This window comes from Leptonychotes weddellii, unplaced genomic scaffold (assembly GCF_054177405.1).
Source record: "Leptonychotes weddellii isolate Sample4059 unplaced genomic scaffold, ASM5417740v2 HiC_scaffold_11417, whole genome shotgun sequence".
Classification (NCBI taxonomy): domain Eukaryota; kingdom Metazoa; phylum Chordata; class Mammalia; order Carnivora; family Phocidae; genus Leptonychotes; species Leptonychotes weddellii.
In genome coordinates, this window is record NW_027691909.1 from 1 (window position 1) to 6,830 (window position 6,830).

General features: G+C 50.3%; 1 long non-coding RNA gene across 1 annotated transcript; it reads left to right on the top strand.

The window, feature by feature from the left end:
• The first annotated feature begins 71 nt into the window (after positions 1-71).
• On the top strand, positions 72-6,786 carry LOC145718158 (uncharacterized). The gene is made up of 3 exons (XR_014141613.1): positions 72-325; positions 904-981; positions 1,699-6,786. It is a non-coding gene; the product is annotated as an uncharacterized LOC145718158 (long non-coding RNA).
• The last annotated feature ends 44 nt before the right edge of the window (positions 6,787-6,830 follow it).

Below are 6,830 nucleotides of genomic sequence, written 5' to 3' on the forward strand. Positions count from 1 at the left end.
ATCTATTTGACAGAGAGAGACACAGCGAGAGAGGGAACACAAGCAGGGGGAGTGGGAGAGGGAGAAGCAGACCTCCGGCCAAGCAGGGAGCCCGGTGCGGGGCTCGATCCCAGGACCCCGGGACCATGACCTGAGCCGAAGGCAGATGCCCAACGACTGAGCCACCCAGGCGCCCCCCGTGCTCTTATTCTTAAATTCTCTTTTCTTTCTTTTCACTCTCTCACCACAGCGGGAGATCTGGCCAATGAACTTGTTCGGCACTTTTTGATCGAGTGTACCCCGAAGGGAGTGCGGTTGAAGGGGTGCCCCAATGAACCCTATTTCGGTAAGTGGCTGCGAGGTCACAGTTGGCGTCCTGGCCCATGCGGTGTGCAGCCCCCTGCTGCCCCAAGCAACGGGGCTTCCCCCCCCACCCTGGGCTCCCCAGGCCCCTCACCCGATTATCGTCTCCAAGATAAACTGGATAAGGAATTGTTCTGAAGGCTTTCTCAAAACCAAACAGATGGCAAGCAGGCAGGCCCATGGGCACGGACCGGGTTAGCGCTTCCTTCCCAACCTCGCAGGCTTGTTGGGACGACACACAGACGCACGGTCCTAGCCTCCGGGAGCACCTTGCAGGGACCACGGAGGCACCTGGGCTGTCTCAGACTCAGCTGACGGCTGACTTCCTCTTTCCAAATTGGTGCCTGTGTGCCTTGGCCCAGAATCACCTGCAGTTCCTCCACCTAGCTCTTAGCTGTCTTGCTGGACTGGTCACTTCACTGAAGTTTTGCGCCAAGTCCCGCAATAACGGAGCGTGTTAGTTGCTACAAATATAAGTGCTCGCCCTCCACAGCAGCTTCCTTCCTGCGGTGCCGTGTTTAGGGCCGCGTTAACGCCCATCTGCTGTTCATCCGTTTGCAGGGAGCCTCACGGCTTTGGTGTGTCAGCATTCCATCACGCCCTTGGCTTTGCCCTGCAAGCTGCTCATTCCAGACAGAGGTACGCGGTCGGGTCCTCCGTGCTCTTCTGGCTGGCCGCGTGCATGTCGGGTACGGCGTGTCGGGTCCATGAGGATCCACCGGCAGAAGTCAGACCGGAATCTTCCTCTGTCCTGTGCCCTGTGGGTAAACCCCAAAGAGTGTCGTGTAGCCCACCCAAGTCGGCCGACAAGAGGCAGCGCCCAGCCACGCCGTCACCTTACGGGCTTTGTGAATGGCTTCCCTGGATAGAAAGCACCTGCACCAAGAGAACTTCAGGGCCACACTTGAATTAATTTGTACAGTTCTACAAAATCAGCAAGATATTGGTATTTTTGAGCTTATGTGACAAACTATTCTCTTTGCCTTTATGGCTGTTTGAAAATATCTCTAATTAGGGAAAAAAGCACCCATTGCATAACAGCGTGATTTGGCCATATTTCCCAGCTTCCTATTTCACATAACTTTATTAGATTCCATAGTGATAAATTTATAATATAGGTAAGTGTGATTTACCTTTTGCAATTCATTGTTCATGAGAGCTGAGAAAGACATGTTGCTGGACCGTGTTGCCCCCCTGCCTGCTCAGAACGCAGTGCTGGGGTCCGCGGGCTGGGGGTTGTCACCAGGAGACAGACAGGTCACCCCCCGGGAATCCAGGCCCGAGTCTGACCGTGTCGTGAAGACTCTTCTCCGGTGAGCCGGACTCATTTCTACGTTTTCTTGCTCTGTCCCGCAGATCCGTTGGAGGAGATAGCCGACAGCTCTCCCCAGACAGCAGCCAACTCGGCCGCGGAGCTGCTGAAGCAAGGGGCAGGTCAGTCTCTGGCTTCACGTGCTCCGTCCTAGTTCCTGGGCGGAAGGGGGTCACCTTGGGTCTGCGGGTTTCCTCCTGCTGTTTGTGTGAAGGAGCCCGCTCTCTGGGAGCCCCCCCGGCCTGGTTGGGCAGCGAGTGTGGGCGGACAGAACCAGGACTCCCTGGGCTGGAAATGTCCCCACTGCAAACAAGACCAGAGACCGTGGGAGAGAGCCAAGTCCTGGGTTTCGTCTGGGGAGAAGGCAGGGAGCCGGGATGTGGGGGGCCTGCCCCCCCCCAGCCATGAGTGTAAAAGCACTCACGGGCCTGACTCAGCAAGCCGATGGTTTCGCCCTCGCTGCCCGCAACCCAGGGTGATGCAGACCCCCAGACAGTGCGCTTGCCTGGGCACCTGTTTTTTACATTAATAAACTTTATACATTTTTTAGAGCAGTTGTAGGTTCACAGGAACATTAAGAGGAAGGTACAGAGGTTTCCCCCACACCCCCTGCCCCGTGCATGTGCAACGTTCCCCATTACGGCGTTCCCCCACCAGAGGGTACATTTGTTCCCATCTGTGAACCTACGTCATTATCACCCAGAGTCCAGAGTCTCCGCTGGGGCTCACGCTCGGTGGTGTTTCTTCTGTGGTTTTGGACAAATGCATAATGCTGTGTATCCACCACCAGAGTATCACTCAGAGTGCTTTCGTCATCCTAAAAATCCTCTGTACTCCACCTGCTCACCCCCGCCCTCCAGACCCTGGCATCGTTGACTCCTTCCTTGTCTCCGTGGTTTTGCCCTTTCTAGAATGTCTTAGAGTTGGAATCATTACAGTTGGTAGCCTTTTCAGATGGACTTCGTCCCTGAGTGACAGAAGTTTCCTTCATGTCCTTTCGTGGCTCGGTAGCTCATTGCTTTTTAGTGCCGAATGATCTTATGTTGTCTGGACGGACCATAGTGTACTCATCTGTTCCCCCACTGAAGGGCATCCTGCTTGCTTCCAACTTTTGGCAGTTACGAATAAAGCTGCTGTAACATCCGTGTGCGGGTTTCTGTGTGGACGTGAGTTTTCAGCTCCTTTGTGTAAATAAAAAGGAGCATGATTGCTGGATCGTATATTAAAAGTATGTTTAGTTTTGTGGGCTTTTTAGATTTTATTTATTTGAGAGAGAGGGAGCGCGCATGCATGCACATGCGCATGAGCGTGGGGAGGGGCAGAGGGAGAAGCAGACTCTCTGCTGAGCACAGAGCCTGACATAGGGCTCGATCCCAGGACGCTGAGATCATGACCTGAGCTGAAGACAGATGCTTAACCGACTGAGCCACCCAGGTGCCCCTGGTATGTTTAGTTTTGCAAGAAACCAGCATTGTCTTGCAAAAGAGCTACACCATTTTGCATTCCCACCAGCTATGGGTGGGAGCTCCTTTTGCTCCATATCTTCACCAGCATTTGGTGTCATCAGGGTTCTGGATTTTGGCTGTTCTAATAGGTGTGCATTGGTATCCCATCGATGTTTTAATTTGCATTTCCCTGATGACACGTGACATGGGTCATCTCTCCATCATCGCCGCCTGTACACCTTCTTTGGTAAGATGTCTGTTAAGGTATTTGGTCCGTTTTTAATTGGGTGGTTTTCCTGCTGTTGAATTTTAAGAGTTCTTTGTATATTTTGGAGACCAGTCCTTTATCAGACGTGTCTTTTGCAAATATTTCCTCCCAATCTGTGGCTCGTCTTCTCATTCTTTTGACGTTGTCTCTCACAGAGCAGAAATTTTTAGTTTTAATGACATCCCGTTTATCATTTCTTTCTTTCATGGGGTGTGCCTTTTGTCATGTCTTTGAAAAGTTTGTCACCAAACCCAAGATGATCTTGGATCATCTTGGATTTTCTCCTATGTGATCTGGAAGTATACTTTTACATTTTACATTCAGGTCTGCGGCCCACTGTGAGTCAGGGTTTGGGAAGGGTGTGAGGTCTGTGTTACGGTCTCTGTTTTGCACGTGGGCGTCCAGCTGTCCCAGCCCCCTCTGTGGAAGACGTGATCTCCTCTCCATTGTGTTGTCTTCACTCCTCTATGAAAGATCAGCTGACTTTATTGATGTGGGTCTATTTCTGGGCTCCCAGTTGTTTTCTCTTGATCAATTTGTCTGTTCTTTTACCAATAATACAGTCTCGACTACTAGCTTTCCAGTAAATCTTGAAGTCAGGTAGTGTCAGTCCTCCAACTCTGTGCTTCTCCTTCAGTCTCCCTCAATTCTTGTTCAGTCTGTGCTATTCTTGGTCTTTTGCTTCCATATAAATTCTAGAATCCGTTGGTCAATATCCACAAAATAACTTGCTGGGATTTTTATTGGAATCGTATAGTGTCTATAGATCAGGTTGGGAAGAACCGACATCTTGACAAAATTGAGTCTTCCTATCCATGAGCATGGTATCTCTCTCCCATTTATTCAGCTATCTTATATTTTTCGTCAAAGTTTTATAATTTTCCTTGTAAGTATTTCTTGTACATAATTGTATTAGATTGATACCTAGGTATTTCACTTTGGGGGCTGCTAATGTACCTTGTATTGTGCTTTTAATCCCAAACTGTGATTGTCCTGTGCTGGACTGGAAAGGGATTGACTTGTATATTAATCTTGTTTTCTGCATCGTGCTATAAATACAGCCCCACTACTTGCTGTTGCAGCATGTGATGCAGCCCCTGGGGGCCCCAGAGTAAGAGGGCTGTGGACAAGACTGAGGCCACGGGGCTCCTGTGGGTCTGCAGCCGTGAGGGAACCGAGTTCCCCACGGTGGACGTTTGCTCTCGGAAAGGTTGGGGAAGGGAATTTCAGAGACTGGTTGGAGGCCTGGACAAGAAATACGTCCTTTCTGCACCTCATATTGGTAGCATACTTCACAGCTGTGGCTCCGTGGTGGAGGTCAGTGCAATCTACAGCTCTTTTCTTGTTACTTCCTCTGTCCATTGTGCATGGTTCTTCTGTGCAACTTTTCTCTGTGGAACTCCCCGTCACTATGCCTGTTGCCCAGCTAAAGTTCATCTCTGGTTTCACAAGGATGAGTGTTGAACTCTTTTCAGTTCAGACCTCCTTGAGGGATACGTTCTGTGTGTCCAAAATGAAGCTGACGTGGTTTGCCCCAAACAGCAACGTGTTAGAACGTGAAGCTCCAAAATGAGGGGCGTGGCTGTGTCAGTCCTGGGTTCAAGTCCAGGCTCTGCCACTCAGGGTTTTGACCTCTGGCAGCACACTCAGCCATGTGGATCTCGACGTATCGATGATAATGATCTCTCCCCACAGCGTGGCTGCAAAGACCAAGTGAATCAGATGTTGAAAACCGCCTTGGGAACCATAACGTGGTCCCTCACTTAGGTTGTGGTGGTATTAGTCCTGCTGTGTTTGCACGGGAAAATGCTCTTCCTGGCCCAGGAAAAATGGCCTTTCCTGTGGTGGGGGCCTCACCCTTTCCCTGCACGGGCCTCGGCTGGGCGCCTCCGTAATATCTCCGGGGTGCAGCCCTGCTCTCAGCCTGGGGTTGCACTGCAGCCCACACGCCTCTAGGCTCTGCACTTAGCTTAATATCATCTTACGACAAGCTGCCTGTTGTGTTTCTCCTTAAGCTTCATGATTATCAAACATTTTCCCCAATAAATGTCCAATTAATAAATAGATCAATGAATTTTCTTATCATAATTAGGAACCATAATGACCCTTATTTTTAGATATTACGGCTTTTCTTTCTATTCTGACTTATCATTATTAGATACACTTGATAATCTTGTTGAAGAACATATGGCAGGTATGGAGTAATGCCGGAGGACTTGCTTTTTTGAAGGGTGGCAGTTCCCAGGACTTGAGGCGGGCCCTGGGGATCTCATGTGAGCATCTGAGCTGAGTATTTACACACGACAAGGTGGAGCCTCATGTTTCTAAGACACATTGAGGGGGTTAAATATCCGTGCAGCTCACTTCATGGGTGACAAGGCAAGGCGTGGAATCAGGACACGGATCTGTGGCTGGAGTGAGAACAAAGTAGCAGTGAGCTTGCAGAGGCCCCACGGTTGTTGGAAAAAGCGCAGGAAGACGGTCAGACTGTCCCATTGGTGATCACCTCAAGGAAACTGATTTTTCCCCCCTAAACTAAATTTTGTGAGTGACCTGAATTGTCCCGTGTGGAGTCCCCTCCCCATAAAGTTGAGGAAGCAGCACCCGGGAACATTAGCAGAGGCGGGCGTCCCCAGCGAGGGTGCATGGTCCCTCGTCTGCTTCCCCTTCTCTCGTGTGACTGAGGCCCTTCTGGGTCATTCCAGTCTCTGACTGTTGTCGTTTTTGGTCTCTTCCTTGGTGGTGTTGAAGCTGCGGGATGCAGTCCATCCTGAGAAGAAGGACCAGAGCTCTGGTACATTTCCCAGCAGTGTTAGGCTGTGTCCTTAACTTACCATGTTGTGAAGTGTATTTTCTTTATAAAAGTAGTAGGAGTTCTTTAAGTTAAAAAAAAAAAAAAAAGGGGGCGCCTGGGTGGCTCAGTTGGTTAAGCGACTGCTTTCAGCTCAGGTCATGATCCTGGAGTCCTGGGATCGAGTCCTGCATCGGGCTCCCTGCTCAGTGGGGAGTCTGCTTCTCCCTCTGACCCTCCTCCCTCTCATGCTCTCTGTCTCTCATTCTCTCTCTCTCAAATAAATAAATAAAATCAAAAAAAAAAAAAGGATAGGGGCGCCTGGGTGGCTCCGTGGGTTAAGCGTCTGCCTTCGGCTCAGGTCATGATCTCAGGGTCCTGGGATCGAGTCCCGCATCGGGCTCTCTGCTCGGCGGGGAGTCTGCTTCTCCCTCTCCCTTCCCCTCTGACCCTTCCCCTGCTCGTGCTCGTCCTCTCTGACAAATAAATAAATAAAATCTTTATTAAAAAAGGGAAGAGACATGGAAGAGAGAGGGAAGGTGAACTGCTCAGACGCCTGTTTCCCAGACCACCCTGGATGTTTTTTCTTTTCTCGCTTTGAGTAAGAAGTTCACCCATTTTTGTTGCACACCACATAGGTCTCGTTTTCAGTGGCTGCGAGGTGGTCCGTCT